This window comes from Salvelinus namaycush, chromosome 20 (assembly GCF_016432855.1).
Source record: "Salvelinus namaycush isolate Seneca chromosome 20, SaNama_1.0, whole genome shotgun sequence".
Taxonomy (NCBI): Eukaryota; Metazoa; Chordata; class Actinopteri; order Salmoniformes; family Salmonidae; genus Salvelinus; species Salvelinus namaycush.
Window position 1 is genome coordinate 54,266,383 of NC_052326.1, and position 18,379 is coordinate 54,284,761.

General features: G+C 40.3%; 1 protein-coding gene across 1 annotated transcript in view; it reads left to right on the forward strand.

The window, feature by feature from the left end:
- Window positions 1-10,865: 10,865 nt before the first annotated feature.
- Window positions 10,866-18,379, forward strand: part of LOC120065506 (inositol hexakisphosphate kinase 1-like) — a 59,771-nt gene continuing 52,257 nt past the window's right edge. Inside the window, exon 1 of the mRNA XM_039016563.1 lies at window positions 10,866-11,417. The gene's annotated coding sequence lies outside the window, so the exon portion shown is untranslated. The remainder of the gene's footprint in view (window positions 11,418-18,379) is intronic.

Here is an 18,379-nt window from a genome sequence, read left to right on the forward strand (position 1 = left end):
TATGTAGAGTTTATATCCATGTAGTTAATATCTATGTAGTTAATATCTATGTAGTTAATATCTATGTAGTTAATATCTATGTAGTTAATATCTATGTAGTGAATATCTATGTAGAGTTTATATCCATGTAGTTTATATCCATGTAGTTAATATCCATGTAGTTAATATCTATGTAGAGTTAATATCCATGTAGTTAATATCTATGTAGTTAATATCTATGTAGTGAATATCTATGTAGAGTTAATATCTATGTAGTTATTTTCTATGTACAGTTAATATCTATTTAGTTAATAATATTTAAGGATCGGATCCTTTTTTCAATTTTCCTCTAAAATGACATACCCAAATCTAACTGCCTGTAGCTCAGGACCTGAAGCAAGGATATGCATATTCTTGATACCATTTGAAAGGAAACACTTAAGTTTGTGGAAATGTGAAATGAATGTAGGAGAATATAACACATTACATCTGGTAAAAGATAATACAAACAAAAAAAAACATGGAACAAAAACAACATTTCGAAAACATCATCTTTGAAATGCAAGAGAAAGGCCATAAAATCACGAGTTCTGTCACGTTCTGACCTTAGTTCCTTTTTTATGTCTTTATTTTAGTTTGGTCAGGGCGTGAGTTGGGGTGGGCATTCTATGTTGTTTTTCTATGTTTTGGTCTGTACGTTATATTTCTATGTGTTTGGCCTAGTATGGTTCTCAATCAGAGGCAGGTGTCGATCGTTGTCTCTGATTGAGAATCATACTTAGGTAGCCTGTTTTCCCACTATGGGTTGTGGGTAGTTATTTTCCATTTCAGTGTTTGCACCATACGGGACTGTTTCGGGTGTGTTTGTTTGTACTTTTGTTATTTTTGTTCAGTGTTCTGTTGTTTTATTAAATATCTCATTATGGACACTTACCACGCTGCACATTGGTCCGATCCTTGCTACTCCTCCTCAGACGAAGAGGAAATCCGTTACGAGTTCAGGCGCAATTTAGATTTTGACCAACAGCAGTGTGTGTGCACAGTTTGACTGATTCAGTGAAGAGTTACATTACTACACTATAGTTTGTATCATGTCTGCCAGGAGTTACATTACTACACTATAGTTTGTATCATGTCTGCCAGGAGTTACATTACTACACTATAGTTTGTATCATGTCTGCCAGGAGTTACATTACTACACTATAGTTTGTATCATGTCTGCCAGGAGTTACATTACTACACTATAGTTTGTATCATGTCTGCCAGGAGTTACATTACTACACTATAGTTTGTATCATGTCTGCCAGGAGTTACATTACTACACTATAGTTTGTATCATGTCTGCCAGGAGTTACATTACTACACTATAGTTTGTAACATGTCTGCCAGGAGTTACATTACTACACTATAGTTTGTATCATGTCTGCCAGGAGTTACATTACTACACTATAGTTTGTATCATGTCTGCCAGGAGTTACATTACTACACTATAGTTTGTATCATGTCTGCCAGGAGTTACATTACTACACTATAGTTTGTATCATGTCTGCCAGGAGTTACATTACTACACTATAGTTTGTATCATGTCTGCCAGGAGTTACATTACTACACTATAGTTTGTATCATGTCTGCCAGGAGTTACAGTACTACACTATAGTTTGTATCATGTCTGCCAGGAGTTTGCCCAAATGTGCAAAATTGGTAAATTTTACCACAACGGTGCACTTAAGCAGTTTTACAATCCAGAAAACGGAATGTCAGTGCAGCTTACGAAAAAATAGAAAAACATGAATAAAAACAGTCCATGTAAAGATCTACTCCATCTAGTGTCCACTGAACAGCCTAAGACTTCAGTTAGCTGAAACAGTATCCAGTAGCATTAATGCACACAAGGGTTTCGGTCTATTTTCTTCTGTTTAGTGACTGTCCTGGTCCTGTCATAGTGTCTTAGTGACTGTCCTGGTCCTGTCCTAGTGTCTTAGTGACTGTCCTGGTCACAACAGACCTGTCCTGTCCTGTCCTGTCCTGGTCTGTTGTGGTAGGGTGGAGACTCAGGGTGGAGCTTAATGTCCAAGTTGAGTCGTTGTGAAGACACCGTGACAGGATCTGTGTGTAAAATGAATCCAAACATAAATCATATTGTAAGTTACTATTACACACACACACACACACACACACACACACACACACACACACACACACACACACACACACACACACACACACACACACACACACACACACACACACACACACACACACACACACACGTCGATTGCATTGGTTGAAACAAATCAACATAAAATGTAAATTCACAAATGCTTCGCAACATGTCACAGTCGGCGACCCCATCCCTGGCCCTCTTCCCCAAGCAGCAGGGAATAGGGTCTCCGCTGGGGACTGGCTACCAGGTGAAAGGCTGCACCTTCTGGATCAAAAGCTGTACTTTGACATCCACATAGACTTGTATAGGGTGCAGGGGGTTATTCTGCTCTAAAAATGGCCACCGTCACCCCCTGGCGACAATGCTTATCTCCTACACAAAGAGACTTCCTGATTGGAAGCATGAGTCTGTCAAATCAAATTTGATTGGGTCACATACATGCTCTGACTCTGTCGTTTATATATCCCAACTGCACTTGAGTAGGAAGAGACTCCATGTCAAAAACAAAAGGACAGATAGACTTCACTTTTTCTTAACCTAACAAAATGTGGAAAATGTCAAGGGGTCTGAATACTTTCCTAAGGCCATATATACAGTACCAGTCAAACGTTTGGACACACCTACTCATTCAAGTTTTTATTTTTATTTTTATTTTTTACAATTTGCTATATTGTAGAAAAATAAAGACATCAAGACTATGAAATAACACACGTGGAATCATATAGTAACCAAAAAGCATTAAACAAATCAAAATATATTTTATATTCTTCAAAATACCCACCTACTTGCCTTGATGATAGCTTTGCACACTCTTGGCATTCTCTCAACCAGCTTCATGAGGAATGCTTTTCCAATAGTGTTGAAGGAGTTCCCACATACAGTGGCTTGCGAAAGTATTCACCCCCCTTGGAATTTTTCCTATTTTGTTGCTTTACAACCTGGAATTAAAATGGATGTTTTGGGGGTTTGTATCATTTGATTTACACAACTTTGAAGATGCAAAATATTTTTTATTGTGAAACAAAGAAGAAAAAGCGGAAAACTTGAGCGTGCATAACTATTCACCCCTCCAAAGTCAATACTTTGTAAAGCCACCTTTTGCAGCAATTACAGATGCAAGTCTCTTGGGGTATGTCTCTATAAGCTTGGCACATCTAGCCACTGGGATTTTTGCCCATTCTTCTTTTGCCCATGCACAACTGCCCCAGCTCCTTCAAGTTGGATGGGTTCCGCTGATGTACAGTACAGCAATCATACCACAGATTCTCAATTCGATTGAGGTCTGGGCTTTGACTCTGCCATTCCAAGACATTTAAATATTTCCCCTTAAACCACTCGAGTGTTGCTTTAGCAGTATGCTTAGGGTCATTGTCCTGCTGGAAGGTGAACCTCCGTGCCAGTCTCAAATCTCTGGAAGACTGAAACAGGTTTCCCTCAAGAACTTCCCTGTATTTAGCGCCATCCATCATTCCTTCAATTCTGACCAGTTTCCCAGTCCCTGCCGGTGAAAAACATCTCCACAGCATGATGCTGTCACCATAATGCTTCACTGTGGGCATGGTGTTCTCGGGGTGATGAGAGGTGTTGGGTTTGCGCCAGACATAGCATTTTCCTTGATGGCCAAAAAGGTCAGTTTTAGTCTCATCTGACCAGAGTACCTTCTTCCATATGTTTGGGGAGTCTCCCACATGCCTTTTGGCGAACACCAAACGTGTTTGCTTATTTTTTTGTTTAAGCAATGGCTTATTTCTGGCCACACTTCTGTAAAGCCCAGCTCTGTAGAGTGTACGGCTTAAAGTGGTCCTATGGACAGATACTCCAATCTCCGCTGTGGAGCTTTGCAGCTCCTTCAGGGTTATCTTTGGTCTCTTTGTTGCCTCTCTGATTAATGCCCTCCTTGCCTGGTCCGTGAGTTTTGGTGGGCGGCCCTCTCTCGGCAGGTTTATTGTGGTGCCATATTCTTTGCATTTTTTTATAATGGATTTAATGGTGCTCCGTGGGATGTTTATAGTTTCTGATATTTTTTTATAACCCAACCCTGATCTGTACTTTTCCACAACTTTGTCCCTGACCTGTTTGGAGAGCTCTTTGGTCTTCATGGTGTCGCTTGCTTGGTGGTGCCCCTTGCTTAGTGGCGTTGCAGACTCCGGGGCTTTTCAGAAACAGGTGTATATATACTGAGATCATGTGACATTTAGATTGCACACAGGTGGACTTTATTTAACTAATTATGTGACTTCTGAATGTAATTGGTTGCACCAGATCTTGTTTAGGGGCTTCATAGCAAAGGGGGTGAATACATATGCACTTTTCCGTTTGAAATGTTTTTTAATTTTTTGAAACAAGTTTTATTTTTTTATTTCACTTCACCAATTTGGACTATTTTGTGTATGTCCATTACATGACATCTACATAAAAATCCATTTAAATTACAGGTAATGCAACACAATAGGAAAAACGCCAAGGGGGATGAATACTTTTGCAAGGCACTGTGTGCTGAGCACTTGTTAGCTGCTTTTCCTTCGCTCTGCGGTCCACTCTGCGGTCCAACTGGTTTGAGGTCGGGTGATTGTGGAGGCGAGGTCATCTGATGCAGCACTCCATCACTCTCCTTCTTGGTCAACTAGCCCCTACACAGCCTGGAGGTGTGTTTTGGGTCATTGTGGTGTTGAAAAACAAATGATAGTCCCACTAAGCACAAACCAGATGGGATGGCGTGTTGCTGCAGAATGCTGTGGTAGCCATGCTGGTTAAGTGTGCCTTGAATTCTAAATAAATCACTGACAGTGTCACCAGCAAAGCACCCCCACACCATCACACCTCCTCCTCCATGCTTTACGGTGGGAACCACACATGCAGAGATCATCTGTTCACCTACTCTGCGTCTCACAAAGACATGGCGGTTGGAACCAAAAATCTTAAATTTGGACTCATCAGACCATCGGACAGATTTCCACCGGTCTAATGTCCATTGCTCGTGTTTCTTGGCCCAAGCAAGTCTCTTCTTCTTACTGGTGTCATTTAGTAGTGGTTTCTTTACAGCAATTTGACCATGAAGGCCTGATTCACGCAGTCTCCTCTCTACAGTTGATGTTGAGATGTGTCTGTTACTTGAACTCTGTGAAGCATTTATTTGGGCTGCAATCTGAGGTGCAGTTAATTCTAGGTAACTCTGGGTCTTCCATTCCTGTGGCGGTCCTCATGAGAGCCAGTTTCATCATAGTGTTTGATGGTTTTTGAGACTGCACTTGATAAAACTGTAAAAGTTCTTTACATTTTCTGGATTGACTGACCTTCATATCTTAACGTAATAATGGACTGTCGTTTTCTGTTTGCTTTCCCGAGTGGCGCATTGGTCTAAGACACTGCATCTCAGTGCAAGAGGTGTCACTGCAGTACCTGGTTTGAATCCAGGCTGCATCACATCCGGCCATGATTGGGAGTCCCATAGGGCGGTGCACAATTGGCCCAGGTTTGGCCGGGGTAGGCCGTCATTGCAAATAAGAATTTGCTCTTAACTGACTTGCCTTGTTAAATAAATAAAGAATTATGTGAGCTGTTCTTGCCATAATATGGACTTTGTCTTTTACCAAATCATGCTGTCTTCTGTATATCACCCCTACCTCGTCACAACACAACTGATTAGCTCAAACGCATTAAGAAGGAAAGAAATTCCACAAATTAACTTTTAGCAAGGCACAACTGTTTATTAAAATGCATTCAAGGTGACGACCTCATGCAGCTGGTTGAGAGAATGCAGAGAGTGTGCAAAGCTGTCATCAAGGCAAAGGGTGGCAAACTTTGAAGAATCTCAAATACAAAATACATATTTTTGGTTACTATATGATTCCATATGTGATATTTCGTAGTTTTGATGTCTTCATAATTATTCTACAATGTACAAATATAGAAAAACCTTTTGAAAGAGTAGGTTTGTCCAAACGTTTGACTGGTACTTTTATATGGGATTTTTTTGTGTCAGAAATTAATAATCAAATTGAATTAAACTTGTGAACGTGCCAGATGATCAGGTTGATGCGGCTTTCCAATAAATGATTGATGCTTGACTGCCATTTGACAAATACAAATATTCTCACTCTTTAGTTGTATCCTTAATAATCTCATGTAGACTAGCATAACCACACTGTATCTGCCAGTGGTTGGCTAGAGTGTACGTGCCAAGACCAGAGTAGGCATATTTGCCATTTAACGCAACAGTTTTTGACTAAACTATTGGTACAGTTGAAAATGCGATGGAAACACATTGAACCTTTTTTTATTATTTGTATTTGTTTTCATTCAGTCTAGTCGGACTCCTGAGCAACAGAACAAGTTGTTCATTTCACTATAGTCTCAGTCGTTTGGTCCTTGTCCTCTTCTTGAAGTCATGAATGAACTCGTGCAACTGGTGATCGAATTCCTCCCAGAGTTTTGGCGATAGTTTATGTATGAAATCAGCTACAGATACCAGGGGGGGGGGGGGGGGGGGGGGGATTAGAGGAGTGTCTGTGGAGAGCAGCATGCATGGTGAGGAGGAAAGAGGAAGAGGGGGAATGAGATCAGAGTAAATTAGGAGAGTTTCAAATGATTTACCTCTGGGACAATCTGCTGGCTCAGTGCATGACGTTCTCCAGATTTTTTGAGATCTGTCTTCAATCGTTTGCAATGTCTTTGCCAGTGATGTGTCAAGAGTCTGCAGCTCTTTCCTCCCCTTCTCACACCCCTGCTGCTACTGCTGCTGCTGCTCTGTGGCGTCGCTGAGGAGCAAGCCAGTGGAGTAGGTCTTGGAGATGGGCCCAGGATAGGGCTTCCCAGGGCCTGCATGGAAATGTTTTTCCATTCTGCACTGCAGCTCAGTGCAGGAGATGGACAATGACCAGTAAGTGCTATGGGCTGGTGAACAGGCAGTGCTGGGTGCCAGAAAAAAAAAACTGGTGTACCCATTCGATGGTGTTTTGTAAAATAAAAAACAAGGTAGAGGGCTATTTAGTACACAAATCTAAACCAAACACAACGATCGAAGAAAAACATATCTAATATCATTAACCAAGACTACCATAGCTAGCTATAATGCTGCAAGTGTTTGAGCAGAGTTGAGTAGGCCTGGCATAGCTACTCAACTCTGCTCAAACGTTTGCCTCATTTTAGCTAGCTGGACCTTCCTACTGAACTTTGACTTCAGTGTTACCGATTTTTCTTTCTCTGACAAAATGATGTTTGATCAAGAAGTTGTAAAGACCGTGGCAATGAACGCAACCAAAACCTCTACCATCTCTTCACTAGCATCACTTGTTTTCTCAATTATTTTGATCGTCACCGCATAGGATTGACCGCTCAAACTTTTGCCAACTCAATTTCCTTCACCCTTACAGGGCACTCCAGGAACTCAGGATCATGATCCCGCCACAATTACAACACTGTCGTCCTTATACACACCTTTCTTCAGTATACTCTGTTCATTGGGCTCCCAAGTAGCACAGCGGTCTAAGGCACTGCATCTCAGTTCAAGAGGTGTCACTACAGTCCCTGGTTCGAATCCAGCCTGTATCACGTCCGGCCGTTATTGGGAGTCCCATAGGGTGGCGGGTTTGGCATTCTGGTTTGGCCGGGAAAGGCTGTCATTGTAAATAAGAATTTTGTTCTTAACTTCTTATGTCTGCAGGGGCAGTATTGAGTAGCTTGGATGAAAGGTGCCCAGAGTAAACGGCCTGCTCCTCAGTCCCAGTTGCTTTAGTATTTGCTATTAGTATTGGATAGAAAACTCTCTGAAGATTCAAATCCAAACAGGAAGTGGGAAATCTGAGGTTGGTCGATTTTCAACCCAGCCCCTATTGAATACACAGTGGGATATGGATCAGTTTGCACTTCCTACGGCTTCCACTAGATATCAACAGTCTGTAGAACCTTGTCTGATGCCTCTACTGTGAAGTGGGGCCGAAGGAGACAGGAATGAGTCAGGTTTACCATGACCTGACCATGCTCTGACCATGCTCTGACCTCTGACTTCACATCTGAAGTCAATGGAATTCTCTGGTTGGAACGTTATTGAAGATTTATGTTAAAAACATTCTAAAGATTGATTCAATACATCGTTTGACATGTTTCTACTGACTGTTACGGAACTTTTTGATATTTAGTCTGCTTTTAGTGAACGCGCTTCCTGACTTCGGATTTGTTTACCAAACACGCTAACAAAAATAGCTATTTGGACATAAATGATGGACATTACCGAACAAAATGAACATTTCTTGTGGAAGTGGGAGTCCTGGGAGTGCAGTCCGACGAAGATCAGTAAAGGTAAGGGAAGATTTATAATGCTATTTATGAGTTTTGTTGACTGCACAATTTGGCGGGTAACTGTATATGGCTTCCCTTTGTGGCTGAACGCTGTTCTCAGATTATTGAATATTGTGCTTTTGCTGTAAAGCTTTTTGAAATCTGACACAGCGGTTGCATTAAGAACAAGTGTATCTTTAATTCTATGTAAAAAATGTATCTTTCATCAAAGTTTATGATGAGTATTTATGTTATTTGCCGTGGCTCTCTGCAATTTCTCTGGATATTTTGGGGGCATTTCTGAACATGGCGCCAATGTAAACTGAGGTTTTTGGATATAAATATGAACTTAATCGAACAAAACATATATGTATTGTGTAACATGAAGTCCTATGAGTGTCATCTGATGAAGATCATCAAAGGTTAGTGATTCATTTTATCTCTATTTCGGCTTTTTGTGACTCCTGTCTTTGGCTGGAAAAATGGCTGTGTTTTTCTGCGATTTTGCGGTGACCTAACATAATCGTTTGTGGTGCTTTCGCTGTAAAGCCTTTTTGAAATCGGTCACTGTGGTGGGATTAACAAGAAGTGTATCTTTAAAATGGTGTGAAATACTTGTATGCTTGAGGAATTTTAATTATGAGATTTCTGTTGTTTGAATTTGGCGCCCTGCACTTTCACTGGCTGTTGTCATATCAACCCGTTAACGGGATTGCAGCCATAAGAAGTTTTAACTGACTTGCCTACTTAAATAAAGCTTCAATTTAAATAAAAAATCTGCACACACTTGAAACATGGCCAAATCCTTTACAATTCTTACACAGCAGTGGTTTGGGGACGAAGCTTTTACGGCGTATCTTACATAACCAAGACCAACGGACCTTCTTAATTTCCTCCATTCACCCAGCTGGTCAGAGGCCGGTTCACCAACCACACGAGGAATTCTCATCAGGGATTCAACCTGAGCATCTCTGAGATGACTCCTTTGACGGGTGCTCTACTCTGAAGTTCAAAACACAAAACTTCTGTTGTCCGGATTCTTTTGAGGCCAACTGCAATCTTCCTCTGTTCTTCAGAAATACAATTAATCAAAATAAGACCACTCCTGGTCACTCTGACAGACTCTACTTTTCCAAGCCCAGACGTCACCATTTTCGACACCTCGAACGGTTTTCCCACATACTCATCCTTACTCAACAAACACATCCCAACAAGAAACGATGAATTATCTTTTACACACGTATCCTCCACTCCAATTTTAGACAATTTCGTTTTTGTCCCAGTTTTCGATATTACTGTTGTCCATTCAGAACATTTGTCTTCACCAAATTTACTCGATGCGCTACTTAATTCGAACTCCGTATCTACTTCCTCCACATACTGAGTTTAGGGCTGAATGGAGTCCAGTCACGGGTAGTGGGAGAGGATGGAACTAGGTGAAACTGGGCCGACATTCTGCACATTTTCTCATCGATTTAAACATCTGGGCCCAGATTCACACAAAAACTTAAGAAGCTTTTTAAGAAAGAAAAAACGAGAAGTTCGTAAGATAGTAAAGTGCAATTCCTCAACAATATCTTTAAGATTTTATGATTTTCTTGAAAACTTCACAAATATCTTCTTATGAATCTTCTTAAGATGTTTGTTGCTAGGCAACCAATTTGGCTAGCTATCTAGCTAGCAATGACAATTATGTCAGCATATTTCCTTCTGAGATGACTGTTCTAAAACATGTTCTTGGGTTTAAAGTCATCAATACCGAAACTTTCAGATGAAGTTTGTGAGTGAATTAAACATGTTCTATTGCTTTCATGAGCTTATTCTCTCACTGCCCAGAGTTTATCTTGGATAAAAGATTTAGAAGATTTACAATAACTTTATTTTCAAGAATATAATTTCTTCTTAACTTTTTGCTTAAGGAGAAACATGAGAAATAGCGCAATACATTTTCCAATAACCTTTTTGAGGAATAGCAATTTTGCTTAATTTCATTCGTAAGTCTATAGTTAAGGAAAAAATACCAGTTAAGAAGACATTTCTTCTTAATAAGGTTTTGTGAATCTGGGCCCAGATCTCACAACATTTTGCTGTTCCCAAAACTAGAATCTGTTACGAACACAATGCATTAAGTTGTATAGAATTTACGTTTTTCCAAAGTTAAAAAAATTGCGGTGTTTAGAAGGAGTGCAAGATCAAATAGAGCACACGCTCACTATACAGAGGAGTCGTTCCCTAACGGAAATATGCAAATATATGACACAACGCGCCAATAGGATCTCGTGCTTGGCTTACTTACTTACTTGTTCCGCCCACTATGCTTCATCAGCTACCGCTATAAACGACACATATGAACGATCTTGGAGTAGTTATAAAATGTCTTTGCTAGCGTCAGCCCTACAATTTAACCAATCACCGACAAAGGGGCGTTGACTAAGGCTATCGAACTTCGGCTTGCCTGCAGAAGAAGAAAAAAAATGTCGTGTGCACGAACATCCGACAAAAACCGTTACCGAAGACCAAAACCGTCACAAAATGTCGTCATAATATATGCCGTACCGAACTGTTTTGGATGCGAAGCATGCGGTTATTAGACGGGAGAGTGACACACACATATATTCTTGCCTGAACTGAGGGACCAGAATTAGCTATTGTGCTAAACCGAGTCGCTGCTAACTAGCTAGCTGGTTATCGTGTGTTTTAGTCAGACATTTAGCTAACGTTAGCTAAGGATACAGAGTACCTACCACCTGAATACCCTTTCTCAGGTTGCAAGCACGTCCTAGCTAGTTAGCCATGTTGACTTGTAGCGAACATTAACTACACCGATTTAAGTCAACGTTAGCTAGCTAAAATGCAGTCACACAGGCTACAAGTTATCTGCTAACGCGTTAGCTAGCTAAGGTTATTTCGGTTCGGCTACGGTAGGCAGGGGTCTGTCCTGTTTGCCCTCCGATTTGGGGTTTGCTTTCATCTGTCAAACTGAGGATTCACAAACCCGGTAAGTAAACAACGTTAGCTAACATTGGTATAATTTGTAATGTTAGCGTAGTTGTGAAACTAGTTAGCGAGCATTGCCAAAAACGTGTTTTAGCTACCTAATATAGCCAAATATGTTTATCTAGCTGAGGTATACTTTATCCAATAAGGACTTTAGCTAACGTACATATTTTGGTGGGCTAACTGGCAAGCTAACGTCATACTCCTCGCACAATGTAATCAGTTAACGTTACAATCTGTATCTTTGCCAGGGTTGGTTGTTGATACTGCAATGACTGATATAAACATGAATGTTATAATGTTTGCTGTAGCTATCCATCTGCGATAGAACCTTTTGAAAAACATCAACAATTTGAGTGTTAGGGCAGTAAATAACTGCTCACACTCAAAGCCTCCATCGTGCAATGAAAACATGTCACGTCGGTATTCAGCTGTGACAACCTATGGTCATAATGTAACACTGGAGGAGCAAGTGTGACTTAATCTGCCTCATATATTTAAATATGAAGGATTGTATTGTCAAAATAACGCTCAGTGTGTACAGATATTTACTACATATAGGCCTATCATATATTCATTAATGTGCTTATCCTTCCCATTTTCTGCCCATGTATTTAGTGCCTCTGAGGATGTGGTAAAGGGATATTAGTTATCGAAAACCCTACTCCGTATGTGTAGTGTTTTCAGCGGTTACATTCGCCCACATTTGGCTCCATGTCAACTACAATTCCGACGCTGTGTTTTTAACGTTTAGAGCAGTTTTGCACATATCCACAAGCTGTATGTGCCTCCAGTTGACAAACTACACTAACTCTCCAGTTGCGCTTGCACACAGGTGTTCGGAGCACGCTAGATAGCTATGAAAAGCCAACTGACATTTACTCATGAGGTGCTGACCTGCTGCACACTCTACAACCACTGTGATTATTATTTGACCCTGCTGGTCATCTATGAACATTTGAACATCTGGGCCATGTACTGTTATAATCTCATCCCGGCACAGCCAGAAGAGGACTGGCCTCCCCTCAGAGCCTGGTTCCTCTCTAGGTTTCTTCCTAGGTTCCTGCCTTTCTAGGGAGTTTTTCCTAGCCACCGTGCTTCTACACCTGCATTGCTTGCTTTTTGGGGGGTTTATGCTGGGTTTCTGTATAAGTACTTTGTGACATCGGATGATGTAAAAAGGGCTTTATAAATACATTTGATTGTTTTATAATTAGCACAGTTGGCTGCATATGTCTTCTGTCTGTCTTTCGTAGTAACATGGAGATATGGCTATGTGGGAACACTAAAGGTGTGTAGTAATTTAACCTTTTTGTTTAAAAAAAATATACATTCCTTATGTTTCCAAAAACGTACAACAAGCGATGCATGTTAATGTTTAGAGTAAGTGCCGGGGCTCCCCCCGGTCATAAGACACCATCATCAGTAGGTGCTAAAGCAGTTAGCATCTATGAATGTGGTAGGGGGATATCAGTTGAATGATTTATGTGATCACATATTAGGAGCAAATCGAGCTGTGGCTTTTGAAAAGCTAGTTGGTCCTGTCATGTCCACAGTGTATCTTTACTAATACCATCAGTGTGTCATTCTGTGGCCTGTCCCGCCGGGACATCCTAGAGTTGCTGCCTGCCCCACTGCCGTGCTGTGCCCCATCAATTAGCATGTGTCACCTGTTGAATGTGTCTCTGTGACAAATGTTATTCTTTTCACATGCAGCGTCCCTATATACGTTCCCCTCTAGAGGTCACCCACCTAGCCCGTCTCTCTGGCTCCTGTGCTGGCTGACCTCACTGGAGTACTGAAGTTGACAGTGGTGCTGAGATGGGGGGGGGGGTTTGAGTGGCATTGCGTAGCCATGTTATTAGACATAGCTGTTGTTGAAGGATATCGCTGAAGGCTAGGGGCCTAACCCATTATGGTTGGTGTCTTGGGAAGGGAAAAAGGCCTCAGTATTGTGCTGTTTTAACTGTTTGGTTTCTGTCACTCTGCACAGCTCTCTTTCTTCAAAAGCATAATCCCATAAAGAGAGAAATCACACGCCACTGATGAAACTACATGTTATGCTGGTAGAAAGACAACAATTGCATAATAAACATTGGGTCAGCAAAAGCAATATACATTTGCAGACTTGCATGTTGTAAGTTATGACATGTCTGTGAGTGTGAGAAGATGTTGATTAAGCATTTTTTTAAAATATATAAAGCTTTTTTAACAAGCGTCCCCAGCAGTTAACCTACATGCCCATTCAATAGGCCTCCCTCCACCCAGCTATTGCACAAGTTCATTCAAAACCTCTAGTCTAAATATATATATATATATATATATTTTTTTAATGTTTTTTCTTAAAGGTTTATTTATTTATTTTTTTTTACCCCTTTTTCTCCCCATTTTCGTGGTATCCAATTGGTAGTAGTTACAGTCTTGTCTCATCGCTGCAACTCCCGTACCGACTCGGGAGAGGAGAAGGTTGAAATTCAGTTTTTATTTGGGGGGGGGGGGGGGAAATAAGATTCAGACACAAGTTACATTTCATTGAGACTTGTCTCACACCAAGCCATAGTTCAGTTGTCCATGAGAAAGTCTACTCATGCAACACAGGCCCCTCAGGGCCACTCCACATCACCAAGTCCAAATATAGAATGTACATATAGTTGCCTCCATTTTAAGTGTGAATATGCAAGATGTCTACTACAATGAAAAGTATAAAGACAGAGCGAGCACAAAAGTTAAAAAGCGTAAAACAAAAAAATTCAGACATTCAGCGAGTCTCAGGAATGCAGTGTCATAGATCAAAGGTCTTTGTTCTCAATTTTCCAATATTTTTCTCTCCTGTTTAAAAAAAAAATTATACAGTAACTATTAACAGGTGAACAGATGGATTGTATTACAGTACCAGATGTTTCCACTTTGACCATTGAACAAAATCAGACCTTAACGATGTTATATATATATGTTTATACTCAATCCATTTTGACAGTCACTATGAATCCATTTTTTCCTGTAGTCTCAGAGAAAAGGTCAGCCTCTCCATCGCATAGATCACATGTTATCCAGTCATCTACCAACGGACGCCTTTGATTCTAACCGTTATTAGGGCTTTCTTACTTGCTAGTAGGAGTATTCCCAATCAAGCGTGTTCCCTGAATATATATCTATTTTTAAATGTAACCTTTTATTTAACTAGGCAAGTCAGTTAAGAACAAATTCTTATTTACAATGACAGGCTACCGGGGAACAGTGGATTATCTGCCTTGTTCAGGGGCAGAATGGCAGCTTCTTTTTACCTCGTCAGCTCGGTTGATTCGATCCAGTAACCTTTCAGTTAATGGCCCAGCGCTCTAACCAGTAGGCCCCTGAATACAGAACCTCACCTCTGCATGGGACATCAGCCTTAAATATGTCTTCCATGCATCTTTGCACGTCCTGCCAGTATGAAACAAGCTTAGGGCGTTCACAAAATATGTGGTAATGGTTTGCCTCATTGTACCCACAGGATGTCCAACACCCCATTCCACTACTCTGATGTCTTTCTGCAGAGGAGTGATAAAGAAGTGCATCATCTTTTTCAATCTAAATTCCCTCCAAGTCAATGATCTTGTTCATTTCTATAGTGATTGGCATAAGGGCTCCTGAGTGGTGCAGCGGTCTAAGGCACTGCATCTCAGTGCAAGAGGTGTCACTACAGTCCCTGGTTTCGAATCCAGGCTGCATCACATCTGGTTGTGATTGGGAGTCCCATAGCGCAATTGACCCAGCATCGTTCAGGTTTGGCTGGGGTAGGCCGTCATTGTAAATAAGAATTTGTTCTTAGCTGACTTGCCTACTTAAATAAAACAAAGGTTTCCCACAACTACACAGAAATGACTACGTTCCTTTCCCATTTCTCTTTTACATACAGTACCTTCACACCCCTTGACTTTTTACACATTTTGTTGGTTGAATTTCAAATTGATAAAAAAATAAATAATTGTCACTGGACTACTGCACACAATAGCCCATAATGTTGAAATGGAACTATGTATTTTTAAATTTTTACCAATGAATACAGAATTAAAAGCTGAAATGTCTTTAGTCAATAAGTATTCAACCCCTTTTGTTATGGCGATGCCTAAATAAGTTCAGGAGTAAACATTTCTTAACAAGTCACATAATAAGTTGCATGGACTCACTCTGTGTGCAATAAGTGTTTTAAGATGATTTTTGAATGACTAACTTATCTCTGTATCCCACACATACAATTGACCTTTTAATTGACCTAAGTCGGCAGTGAATTTCAAACACAGATTCAACCACAAAGACCAGGGAGGTTTTCCAATGTCTTGCAAAGAAATGCACCTATTGGCAGATGTGTAAAAAAAAACAACAGAATAACTTTGAATATCCCTTTGAGCATGGTGAAGATATTAATTACACTTTGGATGATGTGTCAATACACCAAGTCACTACAAAGATACAGGCGTCCTTCCTAACTCAGTTGCCAGAGAGGAAGGAAACAGCTCAGGAATTTCCCCATGAGGCCAATGGTGACTTTAAAACAGTTACGGCGTTTAATGGCTGTGATAGGATAAAACTGAGGATGGATCAACAACATCAAATCCTATTAGTCACATGCGCCGAATACAACAGGTGTAGACCTTACAGTGAAATGCTTGCTTACAAGCCCTTACCCAACAATGCTTTAAGAAAAGTGTTAAGTAATTTAAAAAAAATTAAAGTAACAAATAGTTTAACAGCAGCAGTCAAATAACAATAGAGAGGCTATATACAGGGGGTACCAGTACATATATACCGATACCGGTATTGATGCATGGACCAGTTTGGGTTTTTACTTAAATTCTATAACAGTGTTTGATTTAAAAAAATGTGATGCGTCGTGTGTAACGTTCATTTTTATAGTTTACTTTGCTACATGAGTCATCTCTCGCTCTCCCTCCATGCCGCTTTCAGTCTGCATGGTCAATCCAGCACATGCAACAATGTTGATGGCAGAGGTCGACCGATTATGATTTTTCAATACCGATTATTGGAGGACCAAAAAAGCCGATACCGATTAATCTGCCGATTTTAAAAAAATAAAAAAAAAATAAAAAAAAATAAAAAAAATATTTGTTTGTAATAATGCAATTTACAACTATACTGAATGAACACTTATTTCAACTTAATATAATACATCAATAAAATCAATTTAGCCTCAAATAAATAATGAAACATGTTCAATTTGGTTTAAATAATGCAAAAACTAAGTGTTGGAGAAGAAAGTAAAAGTGCAATATGTGCCATGTAAGAAAGCTAACGTTTCAGTTCCTTGCTCAGAACATGAGAACATATGAAAGCTGGTGGTTCCTTTTAACATGAGTCTTCAATATTCCCAGGGAAGAAGTTTTAGGTTGTAGTTATTATAGGAATTATAGGACAATTTCTCTCTATACGATTTGTATTTCATATACCTTTGACTATTGGATGTTCTTATAGGCACTTTAGTATTGTCAGTGTAACAGTATAGCTTCCGTCCCTCTCCTCGCCCCTACCTGGGCTCGAACCAGGAACACATCGACAACAGCCACCCTCGAAGCAGCGTTACCCATCGCTCCACAAAAGCCGCGGCCCTTGCAGAGCAAGGGGAACAACCACTCCAAGTCTCAGAGCGAGTGACGTTTGAAACGCTATTCGCGCGCACCCCGCTAACTAGCTAGCCATTTCACATCGGTTACACCAGCCTAATCTCGGGAGTTGATAGGCTTGAAGTCATAAACAGCTCAATGCTTGAAGCACAGCGACGAGCTGCTGGCAAAACGCACTAAAGTGCTGTTTAAATGAATGCTTACGAGCCTGCTGGTGCCTACCATCGCTCAGTCAGACTGCTCTATCAAATCATAGACTTGGTTATAACATAATAACACACAGAAATACGAGCCTTAGGTCATTAATATGGTCGAATCCGGAAACTATCATCTCGAAAACAAGACGGAACCGTTCCGTATTTTATCTAACGGGTGGCATCCATAAGTCTAAATATTCCTGTTACATTGCACAACCTTCAATGTTATGTCATAATTACGTAGAATTCTGGCAAATCAGGCGGCCTAAACTGTTGCATATACACTGACTCTGCGTGCAATGACCGCAAGAGAAGTGACACAATTTCACCTGGTTAATATTGCCTGCTAACCTGGATTTCTTTTAGCAAAATATGCACGTTTAAAAAATATATACTTCTGTGTATTGATTTTAAGAAAGTTATTGATGTTTATGGTTAGGTACAGTCGTGCAACGATTGTGCTTTTTTCGCAAATGCGCTTTTGTTAAATAATCCCTCGTTTGGCGAAGTTGGCTGTCTTTGTTAGGAAGAAATAGTCTCCACAGAGTTCGCAACGAGCCAGGTTAGCAGGCAATATTAACTAAATATGCAGGTTTAAAAATATATAATTGTGTATTGATTTTAAGAAAGGCATTGATGTTTATGGTTAGGTACACATTGGAGCAAGACAGTCCTTTTTTGCGAATACGCACCGCATCGATTATATGCAACGCAGGACACGCTAGATAAACTAGTAATATCATCAACCATATGTACTTAACTAGTAATTATGATTGATTGTTTTTAATAAGATAAGTTTAATGCTAGCTAGCAACTTACCTCGGCTTCTTACTGCATTTGCGTAACAGGCAGTCTCCTCGTGGAGTGCAATGTAATCAGGTGGTTAGAGCGTTGGACTAGTTAACTGTAAGGTTGCAAGATTGAATTCCCAAGCTGACAAGGTAAAAATCTGTCATTCTTCCCCTGAACAAGGCAGTTAACCCACCGTTCCTAGGCCGTCATTGAAAATAATGTGTTCTTAACTGACTTGCCTAGTTAAATAAAGGATAAATAAAGGTATAAAAACAAAATTAGGCCAAATCGGTGTCCAAAAATACAGATTTCCGATTGTTATGAAAACTTGAAATCGGCCCTAATTAATCGGG